General features: G+C 38.9%; 1 protein-coding gene across 1 annotated transcript in view; it reads right to left on the bottom strand.

The window, feature by feature from the left end:
• LOC124299125 (sodium-dependent neutral amino acid transporter B(0)AT3) overlaps positions 1–25928 on the bottom strand; it is a 521903-nt gene that overhangs the window by 477164 nt on the left and 18811 nt on the right. The gene's annotated exons all lie outside the window — the stretch shown is intronic.

Here is a 25928-nt window from a genome sequence, read left to right as displayed (position 1 = left end):
TTTCGTTCGCAAAAAAAGTTTGAAAGCAATCACCTGTAAATGAACAGATACGTTTAATTTTAATTGTGTATTAGCCCCAACTCTACAAATTGTATATTCAAATTATTGCTAATTATTGCCTAAAATTATATTATCAGGAAAATTTTTTGAATTTTTGGTGGATAGTAGTACACCTAAAACTCAGTAAAAATATAGCCGACTGTAGCGGCCAGGTTTTCCGGAGTTTCCCTATGCCCTCGTGCAAATTCAAGAAGGAAGGAATTGGAAAAAAAGGCAGGCGAGGAGATTGTCAAAAGGGGTAGTACCCCGTATACAAGGTGGAACAAATATTTGAAAAAAAAATTATATAATGTATCGATCGAATTGTAATGAATAGTCTTTTATATTTGTGAGTTTGTAATAAAATTTGTAAATTTATAGTACATTCAAAATAAAACATTTGTATTTATTTAATAATATGTGGGTTTTCCAAATACTCATTTTGTGCCATATTCCCAACGAAATAGCACTTGCAGCATTTCTATTTCGGCTTGTGCACGATCACAAGAATTCAGTCTTTTCAAACTAGCTGCCAATCTTGCGCAGAATGCATCTACTTCGTTGACTGCTGGTGGTGTACGAGGGCCTGTAGATGATCGTGGCATTTGTATTGGCTGCCGAATTGCTTCCAACAAGGCCTTTTCAATATTGGACAACTTATTGCTTCTTCCTACACAAAAACACAGTACACATGTCTCATTACATAGTGCATATACTCATTGAATAGTAATTAAAGTTGATTCTGTACTTCTTTTATTTCGTAATCCATCATTTGAACAAGATTGATCAACACTGCTAGTACTGGGGCTGCTCGGTGGGAGATCCAAGACATCATACTCATCATTCTGGTCATTCTAGTTATCTGCGCTTTGCGAAGATGATGCAGAAAAGTTCAAGTTCGATGTTGTCCTGAGAATGTGTAACATATTTTATATTGAATTCTGTACGCAATGTACAAAGCAACTGATACTAACTGTCTATTTTCTAGCGAGTCATCCAAGAACTGCATCAGGGCATAATTTTTATACTTTGGTGGATTTTTCTTCTGAGAAGCTGACCCACTGGGTACATATTTATGGATCTTTTTCTTGGTTTTTATATATTTGTCACGTTCATTTTTCCACTTCTTTGGTAATTCTTTCAAGGGGATCCGACCTATATTATGGTGATATAGAGTATTTTTTCTTCACATGTGCACACAATACATATTACCTCTAGGGCTATCGAATATTTTCTACCAACAACTATCACGCTTTAAACGACTTCGCTGATCAATTTCTAGACGGTGGTCGTACAATGGTGGATACTTTTGCACTTCAGCAATCAGCAGCTCATCGAAGCCGATTTGTGGAATAGATCCAGCTTCTTCGTTACACGTTTCAACTGAAAGGAATATCATTGTGTATATTAACGTATACTTGAAACTATTGTCTGATGTTCAAATGTAACTGAACTAATTTTACCTAAGAACAATACTCCGTTCTCGTCAACACGAACATCGTCCATTTGCCCAAGAAAACACCTATGAAACTCTGTTTCGTCTGCTTCCACTCGGTCGGAGCAAAACTTACAAGTCATATACTCCTGCAATCATATAACATTTATGTATGTACATATTATTCTATGACCAATTTTTATATGTAGCTGTACGGACAAACAACAGGTGTAACAACAGATGAAAACAACTTTTTAACGAAATTCATTGAGTTAATTTCGTATATATGAGGCATTATATGAATATATCGCGAAAAAACTATTGAATATTATAAATTCTTATTATTTCAAATATTAAGAAGTATTATTTTTGAAATCTTGTACTTACCATAGTCCCTTTGCTTATTACTTTAATTTAATCAGATATAATCACAAACAAAGCAACCGGCACAGGATAACTCCGCCTAACCACACCTAACCAAACCACACCTAACCAATAAAAAGAGGTAGAAAGAGAGGTCCGATTCCCACTCCGCCGAACCACTGGCTCCGCTCCACTGAAAATATAAATAGACTCTATTTATGGCGGAGCGACCGCGACAACGCGCGGAGCAGATTTCAAGCATTTTGATTAGTTACGCTCGACCGCGCAGTGTGCCACCGCGTTTATGTGAACCCGGCATTAGAGTTAGAATATAATTACGATTATTTTACGATACGAGAAGTTCTGGAGCGTGAATCACCGATCGCAATAATGGAGGTAAGCGAACGTTTGAGTGGAAGTAAGTGCGAGAGCGGTAAAGCGCCCGGAGAAAATAGTATTACTAACGACTTCCTTGAAAATTTGCCTAAAAATTGGAGGCTTTTAACAAACGTCTTGTTTAATAAAATACTCGAGCAAGAGTATACGCCTGCGATATGGTCAAATATTACTGTGAAAATTCTATACAAAAACAAAGGCGATAGATCTGAGCCCTCGAGTTACATGCCGATAGCGGTGATCGACTGTTTAGCCAAAGTTTTCCCAGGCATACTGAATAGGAGAATAAATAACTGGTGCGAATCAAATTCACTTTTACCTGAAAGTGCTACGCGGGTTTTTGGAAAACCAGATAATATCTGGTCAATATTTTCACCCTCAAATCAATAGTTCAGTTAAACATCCGGAAACCTAAGGAAAAAGTGTATTAGTAATACGTCTGTTCACAGACTTTCATCTTTCGTTACTCGCGCTTGCTTGCTCGACGACTTTCATCACGCGTCCGAGCCCCTTCCTATATAACGCAGCGTACCGTCTTGGAGCCTGTGTTTCTCAATTTGTGCGCCAAAGACCGGAGCGCTGCAATCTCCGTGGCCGGTGTGCAACAAAGAGAGGAATATAGGGCAGCCGTCTTTTACTCCGTGCGCTTGCGTGCTAGGCTTGCAGATTTGTATTTTTGATGAGTTATTTATTCTAGTTACCGCGCATGCGTACTAAGTAGGCCTCTCCCTCACTAGCGCTAGCGGCGAAAATTCACAACATCGGCTTCATTTTCGAGCACGGTTTTACAGCCGGAGTGCCCAGACCTGTGTAAACGACCGTGCTCTGTATCTAAGACTAGGTAAACACACTGCATATATCGGCCATCTTTACTGTCAGCTAAGATATTGCAACTCAAGTTTGGCAACGTGGTGGTCAAAAGTGAATCGACGGTTTAACTCGCACAATGAGCACTGTGCCGCTTTTTCACAATCTTGTTGAATATAAATATGCTTTTATTATGCATTAAATAAATAGTTATTAATTACAAGTATATCTAACGATAGTAAACTGTTGGAATACATGTAAATTTAAGTCTGGTAGCGACATCTTACTGTATTAAAATGTATTATGTAATAAATGCGCATGCGCGTATATTCCGACACATCCAGCGAGCGTGTCCCTTTTGGAGCCCAAAACGGTATAGTGAAAAGAAAGAGAGCAAGCCTGTTGTATATCCTCACGAATCCTTTTGCATCAAGTTTAAGTATATCTTTATTAATAAATACACAATTATAACTAATTGTCTGGCTTTTCATTTATCAGTCCACGATATTATTAACATGGTAGCAGTCCGTGGTTTGAATAAAAATGACTGTTGTATGGTGTTGTAATGAACAAAGAAGAACCGGTAAAAACACGTGGTGACGAAAACGCTTTTGAGGTTAAGGAAGAAAATCTCACCGATAAAACTTCAGTTTTAGAACAAGAAAAATTAATCAAAGGTGTTAGGAAATTCTTCTTAGAAGTCACAAGAAGAGTTTTGCTGCTGAAAAATTCTATATTTGAAAAGTTTGAAAAGTCTGACGCTAACGAGATGAGCGAAGACAGCAAAATATTTATTCCGATATTTGACGGAAAAGATTATACCACGTGGAAAAAACGTTTATTAATTTTCCTAAAATGGAAAAAATGTGAAGACGTCGTTGAAAGAGAAAAAATCGAAAGTGATAACGCAACCTGGGACGAAAAAGATATCAAGGCAGTCAATTATATATATAGTGCTCTCTCTAACAGACAAATGGAATTTTTAAACGCTGAAGACTCTGCATTTAAAATAATGAGAAAATTGGACTCAATGTACATACGAAAATCTACAGCATTGCAAATCAGCTTAAGGAACAAAATAGAAAATGTGAGGTTAAAAGACTATGACACTTCAGAAGATTTCTTTTGCGATTTTGAAAAAATGATAACAGAACTAAAAAATGCAGGTGCTACAGTTAGTGACAAAGAAAAGTTAAATTATTTACTAAGAACACTGCCAAGTTCATTTAGTCACATTGGAGATCTCATCGACGTTTTGAAAGAAGAAGACCAGACAGTTGAATTTGTAAAAAGCAAAATAAAAGCAGCAGAAGACAAGGAAAAAGAAGAAAATAAACTGAGTAGAAACCGGAGCGGAAATTCAAACGCTTTCGTTTGTGAAAAGAAGTTCGATGGCGTGTGCTTCAAGTGCAATAAACCTGGTCACACACAATATACGTGCCCGAATCACCGTACATCTACATCCACCTCTACATGGCGATACAACAGCAGGGGAAACAGAGGCCGAGATATGCACGTGACGCGAGGAGGCGCACGGGGTCTTTTCCACCATCAGCAACAACATGGCAACAACGTGAACCCAAGCAGAGGCAGGTATCCAACTTCACGCGGTCGCGGGAGCTGGCAACGGCATGGAGAAGATTCTACACGGTCAGTAAGTAACAGCGAAAGGTTCAGTAGCACATTCTGCACTGAAGCAGATTGTAAGTTAGAAAACGATTGTAACAATGATGTAAACGCGGATAAGATCGAATGGATACTTGACAGCGGGTGCTCTGATCATATAACAAATAACATAGATTACTTTAATGATTACATAAATTTGAAAACTCCAATTCCAGTAAAAGTAGGAGACGGCAAAACTTTACAAGCCACAAAAGTTGGCAATATCTTCGTTGATTTTATTGTATTCAATGAGACAAAAAGAGTAAAATTATCTAATGTTTTCTATGTAGAAAAAATGTATCAAAACTTAATTAGCTATGGAAAAGTAACTGAAACGCACAAAATATTTTCAAAGTACAATGTATCAAAAATCTATACTAGAAACAATGAGTTGATTGCTGTAGCGTTCAAAGAAAATGATATTTCTAAAATGTATAGCCTTAAAGATAAGAAAAATGTTTGTAACAACGAAATAGCTTGCAATATAACTGTAAAGGAAAAGTTCCATAAAATGCTTGGACATGTTAATTTCAATTACTTGAATGTACTTTGTAAGGAAAAACTGATCGATGGCTTACCAGATAAATTTGAAAGTGATTATTTAAAATGCGGTACATGTTTACAAAATAAAATGCACAATACAAAATTTGACAACGATAGGCACAGAGCCAAAGAATTATTGGAAATTATTCATTGTGATTTGAATGGGCCACAAATAACTGGAAATTTAGGTGAAAAACATTTTGTATCTTTCATTGACGATTATAGTAAAGTAGCTAAAGTTTACACTATCAAAACAAAAGACGAATTCTTTGAATGCCTAGTTGAATATGTAAATCTAGTAGAAAATTTAACAAAAAAAAGGGTTAAAAAAATTAGATGTGATAACGCTAAAGAAATAGTATGTAAAAAGGTTTATAAATTCACACAGGAAAAAGGTATTTTGATTGAGCCATGCCCTCCGTACGTCCATGAAATCAATGGAACTGCGGAGCGGTACAATAGATCTGTGATGGATATTGCAAGATGCTTACTAGCTGACGCAAAAATAAACGTAAAATTCTGGCCTGAAGTAGTAAAAACAGCGGTTTATTTAAAGAACAGGACTCTTGCTAATACTATTCAAAGAAAAACACCATTTGAAATATTTACAGGTGAAAAGCCAAATATAAAAAATCTAAGACTATATGGTAGTAAAGTTTTTTGCAGAGTACCTGAGGTCAAAAGAAAGCATAAATGGGACAGGAAGGCAGATGTAGGGATTTTGGTGGGATACGAAAATGTAGGTTATCGAGTACTTATGGGTGATAAAGTAACAGTAGTTAAACATGTTGACGTGATAGAGGAAGATGTGAAACTAGTGGGTTTTACTGGAGAATAAAATGATAAAGAGAATTGTGAAACTGATAGTAAAGATAAATTTATTGAAACAAACAATGATTGTGCCAAAAATGTCGTAAATGAAGAATTTAGTCAAAAAATTGATAACGATAGTATTTACAATGATAACGATGAATCACTAAAGAACCTAAGTTTAAAATCTAATGATAAAAATGTAAATACTCCTTTAAGGAGGTCAGGTAGAGAGAGAAAACAAACCGATATCTATCAGTCACATAAATTTGCAAATTGTATCTACGTTAACTACATTAATGCGAATGTTCCAGAAAACTATTGTGAAGCGATAAATAGTTGTAATTCTAAAGCTTGGCAGGATTCGATGAATAAAGAAATGGAACGCATTAAAAAATATGGCACTTGCGATCTAGCCAAATGTCCAAAAGATAAAGATGTATTAGATTCAAAATGGGTATATACACAAAAGTCAAATGGAGAATTTAGAGCGAGAATCGTTGTAAAAGGTTTTCAGCAAAGAGATAAATTAGAAAACATATATTCACCTGTAATAAGATCTCAAACTTTAAAATTATTAATGTCATTTAGTGTAAACCTTAATTTGATAGTTCATCAATTAGACGTAGAATCCGCATTTTTAAACGGAGAAATAATCTCAGAGGTTTACGTCAAACAACCTGAAGGTTACGACGATAAATCAGGTAGGGTCTGGAAACTAAATAAAGCTCTCTACGGATTAGGTGAAAGTTCGTTAGCATGGTACAATTGTCTTGACAATTTTCTAAAAAGTATTGGCTTCAAACGAAGCAACAACGATCAATGTTTATACATTCTCGATGAGCGTGAACAAGATCCTGTTTATTTCATATCCTACGTAGATGATGTACTGACTTGTTGTAAAAATATAGAGAAAATAAACAATGTTAAGAAATTATTATTAAAAAGGTTCAATGTGAAAGATTTAGGCGAAGTCAAAACTTATCTAGGAATAAATATAGAATTTAACAAGGCTAGAGATACTGTCACCCTCGATCAAAAGTCATACATAGAATCCTTAGCAAAGAAATATAACATAGAGAATTGTAAACTCCACGAAACACCGATTGAACAAAATTTAAAATGTGAGCCTGCGCAGTCAGTGTCTGATTATTTAAATTATAGAAGCATAATCGGGGAACTACTTTACGTAAGTTCAGGATCACGATTAGATATTGCCTATTGTACCAATTACTTAAGTCGTTTCCAGAACTGCTATGATCAAACTCATTACAAGTACGCCTTACGCGTCTTAAAATATTTGTACTTGACTAGAGAAAAAAAATTAACTTATACGAAAAATGTGAATTGCGATACACTTGATTGCTTCGTAAACGCAGACTGGGCCGGCGATACTGTAGACCGTAAATCTACAACAGGCTACGTAATTAGATTGTTTGGCAACGTAATCTACTGGAAATCTAAGAAACAAAGCAGTGTTGTTAAATCCTCAACTGCAGCAGAGTACGTTGCTTTATCTGATGTAGTTAGTGAGTTGAAACTGATTAAAGATTTGCTGAAAGATCTTAAAATTGAGATAAAAGAGCCAGTAAAGGTTTATGAGGACAACTCTGGTGCCGTATGCATTGTAAAATTTGGAAATTTCACAAAGAATTCCAAATACATTGAAATTCACTACCACTTCGTTCATGAAAACTATTTGAAAGGCTTGATTGGCGTTGTAAAGATAGATAGTGAAAATAACGTTGCCGATATACTAACTAAAGCGTTAGGAAAAACTAAGTTCAATAAGCTTGTCGGCATGCTAAATCTAAAATGAAAACAAACATAAGTTAATCTGCACAGAGCAGAGGTGATCATATGAAAGGATAAATAAAATATCTATTAATTTTTTTTTTCTAATTGTAACAAAACTTAAATTTAAGGAGGCGTGTTGGAATACATGTAAATTTAAGTCTGGTAGCGACATCTTACTGTATTAAAATGTATTATGTAATAAATGCGCATGCGCGTATATTCCGACACAGCCAGCGAGCGTGTCCCTTTTGGAGCCCAAAACGGTATAGTGAAAAGAAAGAGAGCAAGCCTGTTGTATATCCTCACGAATCCTTTTGCATCAAGTTTAAGTATATCTTTATTAATAAATACACAATTATAACTAATTGTCTGGCTTTTCATTTATCAGTCCACGATATTATTAACATAAACATTTCAAAGAGAGAATTGGTAAAGTTTGAAGTCACAATGACCCATATAGTTATGTATATTACGATTTTTGTTTCAAAAGCGACGTCACGCGCACAGCGCGAGTAACGAAAGATGGAGGCGCCGTTCGTTTCAGTTAGCCATTCTAGGCTATGGCACAAGCTACAGACGTTGAGTATCAGTTCAATCAGTCCGCGAATATAAAGATCAAAGAGGGGATGGGAAACCTCTGAGTCGGTGAAAATCACTTCAGACATTTTGCAAGGCGAAACTCATTCAACCATTTTGTTTTTTGACTCACTACTGATTTGGAAGGATTTTTGGTAAAAAGGGGAATAAGGGGAATCTCAGTCATGCATTTAAAGGAAATCTTATCGATAGAATATTATTGTGCGCATGATATTGTGATCTTTGCCGATTCTCATATCTATATGAAAAAATCATTTCCAGCCTCTATGAATATTGCCAGATCAACAAACTAAAAACGAATGCAGAAAAAACCAAGGTGTATTATTCCAAGAAGGTGGATATCAACATGAAAAGAAGTACGCCGCGGTTTACTTTGGAGATCAAGAAATTCAGTATGACAAGAATTATGGATATCCAGGGGTTAAAGTGTTTCACAATCAGTGACTAGATTATGAATTGACTTCGAAGCAAATAACAAGAAGTGAAGCTAGAGCATTAAGTGTTGCCGCAAACTCGTGCCGTGGTGGAGGAAAGGTTCAGTAAAAGAAGTGACACTTATAAAACAGTTCACGATGTCTTTATAATTGAAGAACACTTTGATTGTTACTTGTTCTGCAACTCGATACAACGAAAGGAACAAGAGAAAAAAGAAACTCTGCTTACAACTTTACAGTCACACATGCGAGGCGATACTGGCAAGAGAGAGGAAACGCTGGTTCCAATCCTCATGGCTCAGTGGTTGCGTGCGCAACCCGAGCTGTGGACAGAGAGTTCTCCGTCCCTGAGCGCGAAAGTCAAACGTGAACACTTTCGCCACTTGAGCGCTCGTACTTCCCAATCATACCCATACTCTCTCGCATTCTGCAGAACTGTACTTTTGTTAAGGGTTTGGTTAGGATATCCGCTTTCTGTTTTGCAAATGGTACGTATACTAATTGTATGACTCTTTCTTTCACTTTGTCTCTAAGAAAGTGGTATCGCACATCAATGTGTTTAGTTCTTTTGTGGAACTCGGAATTCTTTCCCAGGTGTATCACACTCAGGTTGTCCACATATAACAATGTAGGTTCTACGCGCTGATATCCGATACCGCTTAGTAAGCTACGAAGCCAAACTGCTTCTTGTGCGGCAGTTGCGGCTGCAATATATTCTGACTCTGTTGTACTTAATGACACGAGTCTCTGTCTTTGAGACGACCAAATAACTAACCTGTTTGACATGCTGAAGGCATATCCGGTAGTTGAACGTCTCGTCTCAATATCACCGGCGTAGTCGGCATCGGAGAAGCCGACTCAATCTGACTCTCTGTCTTTTGCTCTGTATTCTATGCCCAAGTCTACAGTATCGATTAGATACGCAATAATACGTTACTGAATACGGTACTGACGGCAAAAGCAATATCTGGGCGCGATACTACGGCGAGAAACATTAGAGAGCCAACACCTCTACGATGCGGTGTTTTACAAGACTCTTTCCCATCTGACTCGACTGGGTATGAAACCGTATGTGGGTCAGCTGGTACTGAGACACTTTTTGCATTTTCCATAAAAAACTTCTCAATCAATTTTTTGCATAAGTACTTTGGTGGATGAACAGCGTTCTGTTTGTTCGATCTCTACATATCTACAAGCCCACGAAATTTCTACAATCTCCAAGTGTTATATCAAAAGCCTCGTTTAGAGACTTCACGACTGACTCGAGAACCCTCAAAGATTTTGCCACAAAAATACCGTCCTCTACAAATAAAGCTAAATACAGATCAAAGCCTTGTTGGTTCCCAAAGAACACACTTTCATCTGCACTTGTTTCTTCAAGTTTATATTGCTTCAGAAACTCTCGGAACTTCACGTTCCAGCACCGAGGTGCTTGTTTAAGTCCATACAAGGAATTATTGAGTTTACACACAACACTTCTACTAGCACTTTCTTCTTGTGATACGGCTAAACCCTCGGGAACCTCCATATGGATATCTTCATCCAGTACACCGTGTAGGAAAGCTGTACAGACGTCAAACTGGAACATCTACAAATCTTCTTGTGCTATCATCGCTAATAGCATTCGGAGAGAGTCGTAACGAACGAAGGGTAGGAATTCTCGACCTCGTGTATAGTCTATTATTGAATCTTGGTGATCGGTCAATTATGTAAACGTATTTTTTGTTAACGTTTCGGCCCGGATATGGGCCCTCCTCAGAACGATTTATTTATTTAACTGTCAAGAACAACATAAATTTTTTATAAGAAAAGTACAATCAAACATTAAATACTGCAGATGTAATACTCTTAGGGCTATTGTATATTATAGGTTAGTGAGTACATTTTGATTAATTGAAAAAAGGATAGACTTAGAGAGTTATTTACCTTTTTATAGTAAGCGGACTAAGATACAGTCGAATTCATAAATTACAATTTGTGGAGACAATGTTCTTTGAGTACATTGAACATTGTCTCCACAAATTGTAATTTATGAATTCCACTGTATCTTAGTCTTTGAGTACATTGAACATTGTCTCCACAAATTGTAATTTATGAATTCGACTGTATCTCAGTCCGCTTACTATAAAAAGGTAAATAACTCTCTAAGTCTATCCTTTTTTCAATTAATCAAAATGTACTCACTAACCTATAATATACAATAGCCCTAAGAGTATTAAATCTACAGTATTTAATGTTTGATTGTAATTTTCTAATAAAAAATTTATGTTGTTCTTGACAGTTAAATAAATAAATCGTTCTGAGGAGGGCCCATATCCGGGCCGAAGCGTTAACAAAAAATACGTTTACATAATTGACCGATCACCAAGATTCAATAATAGTCGTAACGAACGACTGGTGAGAATGTCTCGTGATAATCCACACCTCGTGTCTGTCGGAAACCTGTAGCACACAAACGTGCTTTGAAGCGATGTGTGTCGGTTGTCGAATTTTTCAGCAGCTTGAAGACCCACTTCGAGTCTATCGCTTTCGTGTCTGGCGTCCTTGGCACCTGCGTCCAGGTCTGGTTTTTGTCGTGAGCTTGCAGCTCGGCTGCTACCGCTTTCGACCAGTCCTGAGCCTGTGGTCCTGTCAACGCCTCTTAAAGTGTCGTCGGTACTGTAGACTCGGTAAAATGCAGTTCGTATCTCTTTGGTAAACGGATACTTGTCCGGTCACGCAGTCTTCGTGGCTTTGTAGCTGCAGCAGCTTGTCGTTGTGGTAGGGCAGGTTGAACGTCTGCGTTACCGACTGCCGCTTCATTACCAACTGCTTCTTTCTCGTCCTCTGCGTTTTTAACTGTTTCTTCCTCGTCTACTGCGTTACCGACTGCTGCTGGTTCGTCTTCTTCGACGTCTCCGTTGAGATCACTGACCGCAGGTAGAGGCATCTCTACCTCTGACTTGTTCGTCTCACATGACTCGATCCCGTTCGCTCGTTCGTTGGAGTTCACGTTTCTAGAAATAGATATACGACACGTCTGGGGATTATACAACCTATGATTAGGAGATTCTCCCTCGTATCCGAAGAAAATGACCTTCTTCGAGCGAGCGTCGAACGTCGTCGTGAATTGTTTTGGGATGAGCTCATAAGCTTGCGAACCGAATATTCTCATCTGAGTTAGATCGGGCTTCTTTCGGGTTCAGTGTTCGTACGGAGTCATGCTTCCGCCCGTTCTAGAGCGTCCAGATCGATTTAACGCGTAAACGGCTGTCCGAACTGCTTCCTCCCACAGAGCTGTGGGTAGACTCTTCACCTGTAACATGGTTCGCGCACTTTCTACGATAGTGCGATTGTCCCGCTCGGACTGCCCATTTTGCTCGGGAGTATATGCTGTAGTTGGCTCCATTACGATATCCCTGTCCGCTAAATACTTGTGGAGTAGTTTATTGTCGTATTCACCTCCATTATCGACACGTAGAGTCTTTATACGACCATTAAATTTGTTTTCGACATACCGCTCGTACTGCTGAAAGCACTCGAACACATCGGATTTGTGTTTAACGAAGTACACGACGCGGAAGCCCGTGGCATCATCCTTGAAGTTCACAAAGTATTGTGCCCCCGTGAGGGATGGGACTGACATAGGTCCACTCACATCACTGTGTACGAATTTCCCCGGCTGTCTGGCTATTTTTTTTCTCAGTCTTTTTGAAAGGTAGCTTGTGCAGTTTGCCCAACTGGCACGCTTTACAGAAAAACTGTTCGCAGTTTTTCACACTGACACCCTCCACTAGTCTGTCTTTCACCAGATTGCACAGGGCACGTTTGTTAATATGCCCAAGGCGCTCGTGCCAAACTTTCAAGTCTAACGCGGCTACGTTTGCTTCGACACGCGGACGCGGTACGCGGTAAAACATTCTGTATAGTTTGTTCAGCTGTCTCACACCGGTTGCTTCAGGGTGTCAGTTTCTAGTCAGCTCGACTTTGTCATTTTCGAACTGTACACTTAAGCCTCTAGATACGCCAGCTCCGACGAAATACAAATTCTTTTTCACTCCTGGTACTAACAACACGTCTTCGAGGACTGCGGGTTTCCACTCGCCGTCGACCAGTCTTTCTATTAGGATTTTGCCGATGCCAGTGGTGGCGCATTCACCGTTGTCACCGAGCGACACTTTGTCGCCACTAGTTGCGCGAAAGTCATAAAACCAGTCCCGACGGAAGATCATGTGGGCCGACGAGCCGCTGTCGGTGAACTACACATCTTTCGTATCGATACTCAACAGGTAATTCACTTGCTCGACTGTCGGTTTCACATACCGACTGCTGGCTTCACGGTTACGATGCGTGTCCGTGGCTACTACCATCACTGCGTAGTTATCGACGGAGTTTCCGGACTCTGTTTTCTTCTGAGGACACTGGCTTGAGTAATGAACTTTCGTCTGGCAACGAAAACATTCAACGTTCTTCTTGGTACGTCGCTTTTTTTTCTTTGTGTCAGCATTTCCCTTTGACCGGTTTTGTCTTGTGACCGCTAGAACACTGGCTGTGTTTCCATCTGTGTCGAGCCGCACTTCTCCTATCAGTCGCTCTTGCAGGTTCTCAACCGTCTGTCTCTCAGGGTCTACGCTGTCCCACGCTGTCTGGAGATTACTGTACTTTGAAGTTAGTCTCGCTAATATCTTAACCATTACGGTTAACTCTGATACGTTTTCTCATACGTCACTCAGTTGTCTTGCCATGTTCTGAACTTGAGATACGTGCTGTACCACCGAGTCGGTTGGGGACATCCGATACTCGTGAAACCGTTGAGTAAGAAGTTTGTTCGTCGCCGACCTCTATTCGTGAATGCGGCTTAGTTTGTCCCAACTTTCCTTGGCTGTTGTAGAAACTGAGATGTTTTCTAGCTGCAGATCCTCCATGGCGGAAGCGACGATGGCGGTAGCCTTTGCGTTATCTCTGATCCACGCTTTCACCAGCACGTCGTTCACTTCCGTCCGACCTCCCGGCATCACTCTCGACCCGTCGACTACATCAAAGATTTCGTTTGCCATTAGTACGGCCGTGATTTTGAACTTCTACCCCTGATAGTTCGACCCGTCAAAACGTGTGATGTTCTTTGTAGAAAAATCGTCAGGCATTTTTACCCGATACAGTGACCTCGACACTCTACCACGCACGAGGCTCAACTCTCAACGTGTAATGGCCACCTCTACTAGACCAACCGGCACGCGGTCTTACCGAACAAGGAATCTCTCTCAACTCGAGGTTTCCACTCTATACCTCACCGCAGCGAAATTGCACAGTTACGGTGTCTGGGCCCATAACCTGTTGCCGCGAACTCGTGTTGTAGTAAAGGAAAGGTTCAGTAAAAGAAGTGACACTTGTAAAACAGTTTACGATGTCTTTATAATTGAAGAACACTTTGATTGTTACTTGTTATGCAACTTGATACAGTGAAAGGAACAAGAGAAGAAAGAAACTCTGCTTACAACTTTACAGTCACACATGCGAGGCGATACTGGCAGGAGGGCGGAAACGCTGGTTCCGCTCCTCATGGCTCAGTGGTTGCGTACGCAACCAGAGCTGTGGACAGAGAGCTCTCCGTCCCTGAGCGTGAAAGTCAAACGTCAACTGTAAGTATAGCAGCCGTTAACCTAATACACGGTTTAAAATTAGACTCCTGGAACGTGTACGAAAGCTTATTTGAGTCATTAGTACAGTAAATTCTGAATTATGGTACTTCGATATAGAGGCTAAATTACCTAGAAGACTTACAATTAGAAAAGGTACAGCTGCTTATGACAGGAAATTAAAACTCTTCCTCGGCGTCAAAAGTCGAATTGACTCCTCGAAAACTCAATCAACCCTCGAACCCTGATAATCGACACTAACCCTGTAGGTAGAAAATTAGTAAAAACATAATCGTCATCTGTATTGTCAACGTATAAATTGGACCAAGTATTACGCTCTACGAGGAAAGACTCGCACTGTATTTGACCGCAAAATAAGCACCCCTACCTGCACTTATTGTAGCAGATCGGCAGCAAAGCGAAGACGCTAGATCGGCGCAAACTAGCTGCGCATAATAAAGACACTTACAGCACTGAAACTTTGCTAAAACGTTGCAGCAACGTAACTTTGTAATATTGGCAATGTTGCGATTATATTGCGCAATGTTGCCACAACTTTCCTGCAATGTTGTAGCAATGTCTCTATGTCCGCGTTTATTGCATAATATCTGCAATGTTTCTGTAATATTCCCAAAATTCCTGCAATTTTGCGAAATTCCTACAATATTGCAAAATTCCTGCGCTATAATATTGCGATTTTTGTAATTCATACGTCACTTTCAAAAAAATTATACAATCTGGATAGAAACTTATTTATTTTGACTTAGAAAATATTTTTCGTATTGTTTTATACGTACAGGTATTCGCAGCGATTAATATATACAGGCAGATAACAATGTGCTTGAAAATATTCAACGATACGTATATGTATATATATACATACATATATATATATATACATATATATAGTATCACAAATCTCGTTTAATAATTCCATTTTAAAATGTATTTAGTGAATAGAAGGATATTTCATTTGAAATTAAACTCTCGATTGGTCCACCGTATCAAGCGTCAAGCGTTATCAGCAAGCTATGAGTATAGCTGAATGATGGTATCTTAGCAACAGAAAAATGGTTTGTTTATAACAACGCTTGGACGAAATCGACAGTTACGGGTTAGCTAGAGAGCATACCAGACGTGTCGGGATCGTCACGCTAAATATGAATAATCGACGCCCAAATGAACACTTCACATCCTCTCCGCCTTTCCGAGGCTTTACGCCGACATATATATATGTCAAGGATAATGAAATGAATAACGAGGAGGATTATCACCGCTTTCTTCTATTCGGTCTCCAGAGAAACTACGGCAAAGATCAATAACAGAATAAACATTGAGCATTTTGGATCTTGTTATAAACGTTGAATTTCAAAAGCTTTGTTCGATAAGTTAAGTTCCGTTTTTATCTTGTAAAAGAATAAAAAGGTGGTTCATCATGCGTCCCATACGCAAAACACAAAATTCGCGAGTGTTATCTGGCCATTCTCCGACATCAGAAGTGGGATACCGGAGGGACGCGGAACCATCTATTTCAGAATTACCGTCCGGGACTCCTCAACGCAATTCTGATACTTCGGAAGATCGTTGGCAAATTTTGTTTGAGAATCATAATAAAAATATGATGGAGTTAATTCGAAAAATGCAAAGTCCAATTGCTGATTCTCATCATGAAGTTACTTTTCCGCTATTCAATCCGGATGAGCAAAATATCAATGCACAAGCTTGGTGCTCGACAGCTAGCTTGTGTATGCAAGAACAGGAACTTCAAGGGAGCAAGTTAGTAAATGCGTTGAGTAAAGCTATGAAAGGATCAGCTGCATCTTGGTTTCCTCAAATCAGCTTTAACAGAATGACTTGGGAACAATTTAAAAACATTTTTCTCGCGCGATATGAAATTATTGAAACTCCCGCGGCGACGTTACTTTCGTTATATTCTGGACAGCCAAATGGAGATGAAAATATCGCTGCATATTCAAGTCAAGTTTTAAGTGTTCTTATTCCACGACTACAACTGATGAATTCCGAAGAAATTGCTGTTTCGATTATTCTTTCTCATGTGGCTCAGTTGGATCCACGTTTAAAACGTTTGGCTCTTACTACGGAAATAAGTTCTCGAACGAAGTTACAACAAGAACTTATGGCAGTTGATTACCGAAAAAGAGCTTTTCCTTTTTCTCAAGCCAGAGAGGGCTCATCGTTCGATTCCAAACGACTGAGAACTCATGTATCCTCATTAAAATGCTTTCACTGTGGAAAATTTGGACACAAAATATCGGAGTGTCGAAGTCGTTCATTGAGCACTATCCCGGACAACTTTGGAAATCTTTCAAAGAAAATACCCTCCACCGCTGTGAAATCTTCTGTGACGTGCTTCAAATGTGGAGAAGTTGGACATGTTTCTACAAGCTGCAAGAAGTCTTCTGGATCTGGACAAAATACCCTTGCTCAAGGTCAAATGGAGCGTTGTGTTAATTCGTGTTCCATTCAACCGACTTTTGGCGAGTTACTACATTCCGGTGAGAAGTTTTCATTTTGTTTTGATTCCGGTGCTGAATGCTCTCTGATTAAAGAAAGCATTGCTAAAAAATTTTCAGGAAGACGTCAGAACTTTGTAGTCATTCTTTCCGGTATCGGTCCTTCCAGTATTCAAAGTGTCATTCAAATCTTGGCACAAGTGACTATAAATGATCATTGCCTGGAAATTTTATTTCATGTGATTCATGATGATTTTCTTAGTACTGAAATTCTTGTTGGAAGAGAAATATTATCTCTTGGTTACTGAATAGAAATGACAGTTGACAGTTTAGTTCTAAAAAGAATTCCGAGGGTTAAAGTTTGTGAAGTAGATTATCATTCATTTAATTTTGACGAAATAAAAACAGACGTTTCTGAACTTGACAAACGTCTCTTGGTTGATGTTTTAAACAAATTTCGTTCAACTTTCGTCATAGGAACACCTAAATCTAGAGTAACGACCGGACAACTTGAAATTCGTTTGCTAGATCCTAACCGAACCGTGCAAAGACGACCTTATCGTCTTTCGACTGTTGAACGTCAAATAGTGCGAGATAAAATCAAGGAATTACAAGAGGAGAATGTCATCAGACCCAGTTGTTCTCCTTTTGCTAGTCCCATTATTTTAGTTAAAAAAAAGATGGTTCTGATCGAATGTGTGTTGATTATCGAGAGCTTAACAATAAAACGGTGGCTGATAAATATCCGTTACCGCTTATTGCTGATCAGATAGATAGAATAGGAGGTGCTCATTATTTTACATCTCTTGATATGACTAGCGGTTTTCACCAAATTCCTATTCACCCAGATTCTATTGAACGGACTGCTTTTGTTACTCCTGACGGGCAGTACGAATATTTAGCAATGCCTTTTGGTTTGAAAAATGCACCTTCTGTTTTTCAGCGAGCAATTAACAAAGCTTTGGGAGATCTAGTGAATACGTCTATTATTTGTTATATGGATGATATTCTCATCCCATCAGAAACAATTATTGAGGGTATTCGAAAATTAGAAATTGTTTTAGGGGCTTTGACTAAAGCTGGATTTTCAGTCAATCTAAAGAAATGTTCATTTTTGAAAACGAAAATAGAATTTCTTGGTTATCAAGTTTCGGTAGGAGAAATTCGACCAAATCCTCGCAAGGTTATCGCGTTGACTGCACTCCCGCCTTCTCAAACTGTTACTCAACTTAGACAATTTATTGGACTTGCCTCGTATTTTCGGCAATTCATAAAAGGGTTTTCTAAACTTGTTTGTCCTTTGTATAAACTTACTAATGGAAAGGGTAGGATTGATTGGAAACCTGAATTTGAGGAAATTCGAACAAAAATTGTTTCTCACCTGACGAGTTCTCCTCTTTTAATGATTTTTGATCCAAATTTTACTATAGAATTACATACAGATACTAGCTCAGTTGGTTACGGTGCAATTTTCATCCAAAAAGTTGGTGGAAAGGCCCATGTCGTAGCTTATTTTAGCAAAAGAACTATAGAAATAGAGTCGCGATATCATTCGTATGAATTGGAAACACTTGCTGTTGTGAATGCTATTAGGCATTTTCGGCATTATTTATATGGTAGAAAATTTACAGTAGTTACAGATTGTAATTCTCTCAAGGCATCTCGTGCAAAACTTGACTTATCCCCAAGAGTTTATGGATGGTGGGCATTTTTACAGTCATTCGACTTTGATATTGTTTATCGAGAAGGAAAAAATCTATCACATGCAGATTTCTTTTCTCGAAATCCTTTACCTGAGAATGACAAACTGAATGTTGAAACTGTTGAGCAAAAACGTATAAATTTTTCAAAAATTTCTCACGGTTGATTACAAGCGGAGCAGCAGAAGGATGCCGAAATTCGTGATCTTATTTCTAAATTAGAAAACGATGAGCTTGACTCAAATGTTTCTAATACATACGAACTTAAATCTGGAATTTTGTTCAGAAAAATACAGCGAAATAATGACACTCGTATTTTACCAATAATCCCTAAAGCTTTTCAGTGGTCTATAATAAATCATGTTCATGAATCGATTATTCATTTGGGATGGCATAAAACTTTAGAGAAGGCTTACCAACATTATTGGTTTTCTAATATGTCCAAATATGTCCGAAAATTTGTCGAAAATTGCATTACTTGCCGAATTTCCAAATCTACTTCTGGTAAAATTCAAGCTGAATTACATCCAATCCCAAAGAGTATTCCTTGGCATACTCTTCACATTGATGTTACTGGAAAGCTTAGTGGCAAAAGTAATATTAAAGAATAGTTTTTGTGTTTATTGATGCCTTTACTAAGTTTGTTTTTCTTTACCATACTCTTTCTATTGATGCTGTAAGTGCTATAAAAGCTTTGAAATCAATCGTCACATTATTTGGAGCACCGGTTCGTGTGATTGCTGATCAGGGGAGATGTTTTGCAAACAAAAATTTTCGTGATTTTTGTGCTTCCCATTGCATTAATCTTCATTTGATTGCTACTGGTACTAGTCGAGGCAATGGTCAAGTCAAACGTGTTATGAGTACACTTCAAAATATGCTCACTTCTGTTGAGGTTGATAATAATAGATCTTGGCAGGATTCTCTTGGAGATATTCAACTGGCACTGAATTGTTCCGTCAGTAGTGCGACTAAAGCTACTCCCCTGGAATTGATGATTGGTCGCGTAGCCAGACCGTTGAATCTGTTACCGATTACTGATTGTGAAAAAAAAATAGACTTATCGGAAATCAGAGAGCGAGCAGCCAATATGATTGAGATTAACTCGCAAATTGAAAAATCGCGATTTGATGCCCGAAAGGCAAAATTTTTAAAATTTTCTGTTGGGGATTATGTTGTAATTGAAAATCACGAAAGAAATCAAACAAAATTGAATTCAAAATTTAAAGGGCCATTTCGTGTTATTGAAGTGTTAGACGGAGATCGGTACATTTTAAAATCTCTGAATTGTAATCGAACGTACAAATACGCTCATGACCGTCTTCGAGCAATGCCTGACTGTTCTGTACCTTCAGAATTGGATATTGATTTTGATAAATCTTCTGAAGAGTCATTGAGTATTCAAGGTATTAAATTACAAATTTAATGTGTTATTTTTGGATTAATAACCTGTGACATCCTTGTTGGCGCACCTGTTATAAGAAATTCATCAGAATATTGGAGTAGGAAATGATTGTCATTCCCTTTGGTTTGAGCTTGATCCTAGTGCACACATTCATTACGCTTATTAGTTGCAAGTCAAAAAAAAAAACCTTACTCATTTCGGTGAGCGGAGATGGCGCAATGTAACGGCTAATGGTGTGGTGCTGTCGCATGAGGCGACTGTGTGTGGAAATGTTGATCTATGGACAGCTTGACGTTGTCATACGGTCACAAATGTGAAGCCCAATTGATAATTGGCAATGTGTGTGGAAATTACATGTTTGGATAAAAATATAAGTCTCATGAGAGGAATGTAGAGAGAAAAGTCTTTTGAGAAGATTGTGGTTCTTGCTCTTGTGGAAAGAAGATGATTTCTATGAAATGGGGTGTTGTCAACAGTTTGTCACCGGACTTGTTATTTAGTACGGAATTTGTTATAACTTATGGATTTGTTAAAGCACATCGTGATTTTTGGAATGGTAATATGATCAGGTTGGCCGAACGGTCTAAATATCTTTTAATTTTTGTATCACAGCACACGAGGACGTGTGATTGTCAGGATTAGCCGTGTCAAGGATAATGAAATGAATAACGAGGAGGATTATCACCGCTTTCTTCTATTCGGTCTCCAGAGAAACTACGGCAAAGATCAATAACAGAATAAACATTGAGCATTTTGGATCTTGTTATAAACGTTGAATTTCAAAAGCTTTGTTCAATAAGTTGAGTTCCGTTTTTATCTTGTGAAAGAATAAAAAGGTGATTCATCATGCGTCCCACACGCAAACACAAAGTTCGCGAGTGTTATCTGGCCATTCTCCGACATATATATATATGTGTGTATATATATATGTATATATATATATTGTAACGTAGCATTTTTACTGCGCGTTCCACACGGCTCCCCGAACTCTAGACGGACCATAAACTAAGGGAGCACGCGGAGCAGACCGCGGCTCATTTCGAAAAAGAGCGCCAGGACAACAGTCACGCATCCGAGACTCTAAGAGGGGACCATCGCCGGTTTAGCGAATAAGACTTTTCAGGATTTTTGTTTATTTTTTTTTGGGTGGCGAGTAAATGCGGCTTCAGACAGGGGATCGGCAGCAAAATCCGAACGACGTTACTGGATGGCAATCGCGGCGGATCGCGACGAAAGGAGGGCCTCGCACGAGGCTACGGAGAGAGCGTCAACGGAGAGCTCTGCCGCGAGGGAATCCAAGGCGGACGAGATTCCCGTTGGTGGCCGGCGAGCGGTAACCCCTCCGTCGCCCAACTGACGACAGGTACCCTCGCGAAGTCGTCACCACGCCACTGCCAAGCTACGGGGTACCCGAGACTGGCCAGCCAATCAACACCCCGCGACAGCGGAATTCAACGATAGCGATACGCTAGATTGTAAGAATTGCGTAACGAGACCCCCAATTCGATCGGGAAAATTTTGACTATGGATGGCGCCTATGTTCGGGGCATGTTCGAATTGCGGCTCCGATTTGCAGGACTCGTCATTTGAGTCCTGGCGACATTTCGCGACAGTCGAGTAGGATAGAAATTTACAAAGAAAAAAAAAACCTCTTTGAAGTGTGTGTGCCATGGCCGAAACGGGAGTTGGCGAGTTCTTGGTGTGGTTGCGAAGCGGTAAGCGCTATTAATTCTTTGCGAACGCATTTCGAGTGCAAGTAGATCGGCGCACCGGCACCCGGTTGGCCTAGCCCTTGTTGAGTTAGAGTAGTACTCGAAATTCGTTTGCCGATCTCCTTGATGATGACCGTAGCCTGAGTTTTCGCGATAACGCGTAGAGTCAAGTGGATCCCTGTAAAGTCTCGCGTAGAGTCCGCTGCACGGGGTCTCGTCGAGTCTGCGTACGTAAAAAGGGTCACCTCTCGGGGGGGGTCGCGTGTTACCGTGCGTAGATGCTTGGTTTGGCGGGAAGGGTTGTGAACTTTGGGGAAATAGGGACTACGACTGGATCTCGGATGCGTCATAATACGTTACACACTCGCACGATCAGAAAAGCTTCCTAGAGTTATTAATTCGGTCGCGATTAGCGCGTCGAGTCACGTCTTTTTGATTTAGTTTACGAATTCTTGTGCATCAGTAAGGTGGCGACTAGCGCCCGTAGAAATAAGATATCAGCTAGATTTAATCACGATTGCGATTAGCGCGTCGAGTATGATCTAGATCACGTTTTTGTTTAGCGGTTTATAATTAAGTGACGAGTAGCGTCGTAGTCGAGGACGATCGCGGGCAGCGCATAGAGTCCGATTTTGTTTTTGGTTTTTGCGAGTTAGGGTATTATTAAGACGGCGACTAGCGCACGTAGGCCGTAGAGGTCTCCTAGATTTATTCACCCTTTTTTTTATCGTTTGGTTTGTTTCTTCCTTTCTTATTTCTTTTCGATTAAATTTGAACCTTCGTATTTGGAATCGCGAAGGACGACTTGCGCAGTCGTATTATTATTTTTATTTTTATTTTTTTTTGTAATATCGCTGACAAGAAATATATTATTGGAATTTTATAGTGATTTGGCCACACCACGCGTTGGCTTACTTGTGTTGCATTTCTCTCTACCCAAAAATTATCCCTCCCCTCTCCGCGGTACTGAGCTATCGAGTATATGGTCACGGTATTTCGCATTACCGTTTTCGAGGCGTGTTAATCACGCCAGGCGCCCAACAAATTTCGCGACATTGTTTCAGGTCCAGGGTACATCGTGGACGCCGATTTATTGTGCACGAGGTAAGTTCTCGGTCATTTTCTCCGAGTGACCGAAGAGCGGGAAAAATCCACGTCACAATATATAAATATATATATATATATAATTCCTAAGAAAAGAGAAAAATAGTATAAAAATATGTATTAAAAATTAAAAATTAAAAAATATATATTATATAGAACTAAAAAAATAAAAGAAAAATAGTTTAAAACATTTCTCTTTTCTTAGGAACTCACATTGGAATAAATTTTCATGAAACTTATAAATTAAATCGAAATTTTTCGAATTATTTATCAAAAACTGTTAAAATTAGTATGCATTGAAGTTTGTCGATGAATATCTTTTAAACGCTCAACTTAATCGACAAATCATAAGACACCATTTTTGTAGAGCAGTTAATTTCCTACAAAACTAGTTGTGCAATTCATCAAAATTTTTTGTAAGCGAGTTAAAAAATTCATAAGCAAAACATAAATTTCTCTTAAAATAATCAAACTTTAAGCTTTGATATCTTTTAAACGGTAAGGTTTACGAAAAAATTGTACAGACCTTTTTTGTAGAGCGTTCGATTTCCTACAAGAATATGAGGAGAGATATTTTTTAACGAACAGTTGTCCAAGAGATATGAAATTTTGTTTCTAATACTCAGGAAAAAATGCAAAATTGTAAAGCGGAGGACCTTCTTATCAAAATTAAGAGCTCATATTTGGTGAGAATTCTTTAGAGGTATCTAGCAACCGATTTTCAGAGTATAAAGTAAAAAAAAAAATACTAATTTTTTTTGGCCCACCCTAATATATATATATATATATATATATATATATATATATATATATATATATATATATATATATATATATATATGTATATATATCAAGGATAATGAAATAAATAACGAGGAGGATTATCACCGCTTTCTTCTATTCGGTCTCCAGAGAAACTACGGCAAAAATCAATAACCGAATAAACATTGAACATTTTGGATTTTGTTATAAACGTTGAATTTTAAAAGTTTTGTTCAATAAGTTAAGTTCCGTTTCATCTTGTAAAAGAATAAAAAGGTGGTTCAACATACGTCCCACATGCAAGTCAAGAAGTTCGCGAGTGACATCTGGCCATTCTTCGACATATATATATATATATATATATATTGTAACAACGGGGGAAAATACGAAAGGACCAAGAGAATCAAAGGGTTCGCTGTGCGATTTAAGCGAACGCGGAGTTAAAGAAGTCTCACAAAACGAGGAATATTAGAAAGAAAGAGGATGTATTTTGTCAAGAAGTTCTCTTTGTAAAGTCTAGAAACTGACTGTTTTCTACAATAATATTTGTTGACCAGCAACCCTATTCATTTCAAGACATATGAAAGCTTTCAGTTTAAGACGACTACTAGATCATTAGAAATACGATAACATGTGATTGATGATTTCACCCTTTATAACATCACTCCCCCTCGAGGAAAGAGTCGTCCCGACTCGTATAAAATGAAACAATTGCAAAGCGTTCTAGTAGCAAGTGCTCGTAGATGGGCTATGGCACTAGTTTTAAAACATCTGGCATTTGCTAATGATCCCAAGGGAAACCATAGAAACCGTTGAGCAGATGCCCGAGCACTAAATTCAAAGCCCCAAAAATCATTGTGTTCAGTGTTTTCACAAAGGTGAGTGTAAAGGGTGTGTTGGTGAGTTCTTCATGAGATTCCTTGGCCGAAGACGGAACATTGGAACTCCTTGAGGAAGGAACTCGGGAACAGATCGCGTCAGGAATGTTCCGGAAGGGCAGGAGACAGGAGAGATCCCAGAGGAAGAGATTTTCTGGCGTTCAAAGTTCCTGCGGAAATAAGGACAAGGATAGGTGAACCGGCAGGGGTTTCCTCCGGACACAGCACACCTTAGAGTTGAGAGGACAAAAGTGAGAGGAACCGGATGATTCCCAATTCGCTAAGCGAATTTGGGGGAAAAAAAGCAATTGATTGGAATTATTACTCATTCAATGGAAAGAAAAGGAACGATCTTATCTGAGTATCCAGAAAATCCAGGCTAAGACCGGACAAATAACACAGCTGGAGGTATCATCGGGAACAGGTACAGGTTTCGACGGCGAAAATCTATAAAAGCTCAAAGAAACTGACATATTGGTTAGAAAAATAAGAGAGCTTCAACTAATTGCTCTCGACTTCATTGAAGTGCAGAACCGAAGCACTCTTCAAGCCAAAGAAATCGATGTAACAAAATTTCCCGTATCGAACAACATCGAACTAACCTTAACCTGCCAACGAACTTTCTAACGTTCACAGAGCTACAAAAACGTCGCCCTTGACTGATAAGGAGCTTAGCGATCCAGATGAACGACTTTGGATTTGGTACGAGGGGAACGTCTAATTCTGAAAACAACATCGTTAATTCGATCAACAATAAAATAAGGACCTTCCCAATTACTCTGGAGTTTGGGGCAACGCCCTTGTTGTCGACGAGGTTGAAATAATCAAACGGAATCTCTTATCTCAAATTTTCAATTTCTAGCTCTGATGTCATAAGGATCCTTAGTCTTATTAGAGGCCATACGAATTCTTTCCTTAGCAAATTCATGAACCTCGTCCAATTTTTGACGGAAAACGGAATTATAAATCACCTGGGACGAAGCCACGGAAGGATTGACGTCCTTTTCTCAATCTGACGGAAGTCGAAGATCCCGACCTGTCAACATCATAGCTGGAGAAAAACCGGTAGTGTCGTGAATTGCAGAACGATACGATAAAAGAAATAAGGGAATCCACTCATCCCAATCTTTCTGATCCTGATCAACGAAAGAAGAAAGATAACGAAGAAGCGTCCTATTCAATCTTTCTACCATTCCATTAGACTGAGGATGCAGAGCGGTGGTACGAGTTTTTCTAATCCCTAAAATTTGAAGGAACTCCTTCATCAAATTCGACTCAAAATTTCGACCCTGATCTATGTATAATTCTAGAGGAGCTCCGTAACGACAGACGAATTCACGAACGAAAGCTCGAGCAACGGTGCTAGCTTCTTGATTCGGAATTGGGACTGCT

This window comes from Neodiprion virginianus, chromosome 2, assembly GCF_021901495.1.
Source record: "Neodiprion virginianus isolate iyNeoVirg1 chromosome 2, iyNeoVirg1.1, whole genome shotgun sequence".
NCBI lineage: Eukaryota > Metazoa > Arthropoda > Insecta > Hymenoptera > Diprionidae > Neodiprion > Neodiprion virginianus.
Note: the sequence above shows the minus strand (reverse complement) of the source record. Positions and strands in the feature narration are given on the sequence as shown.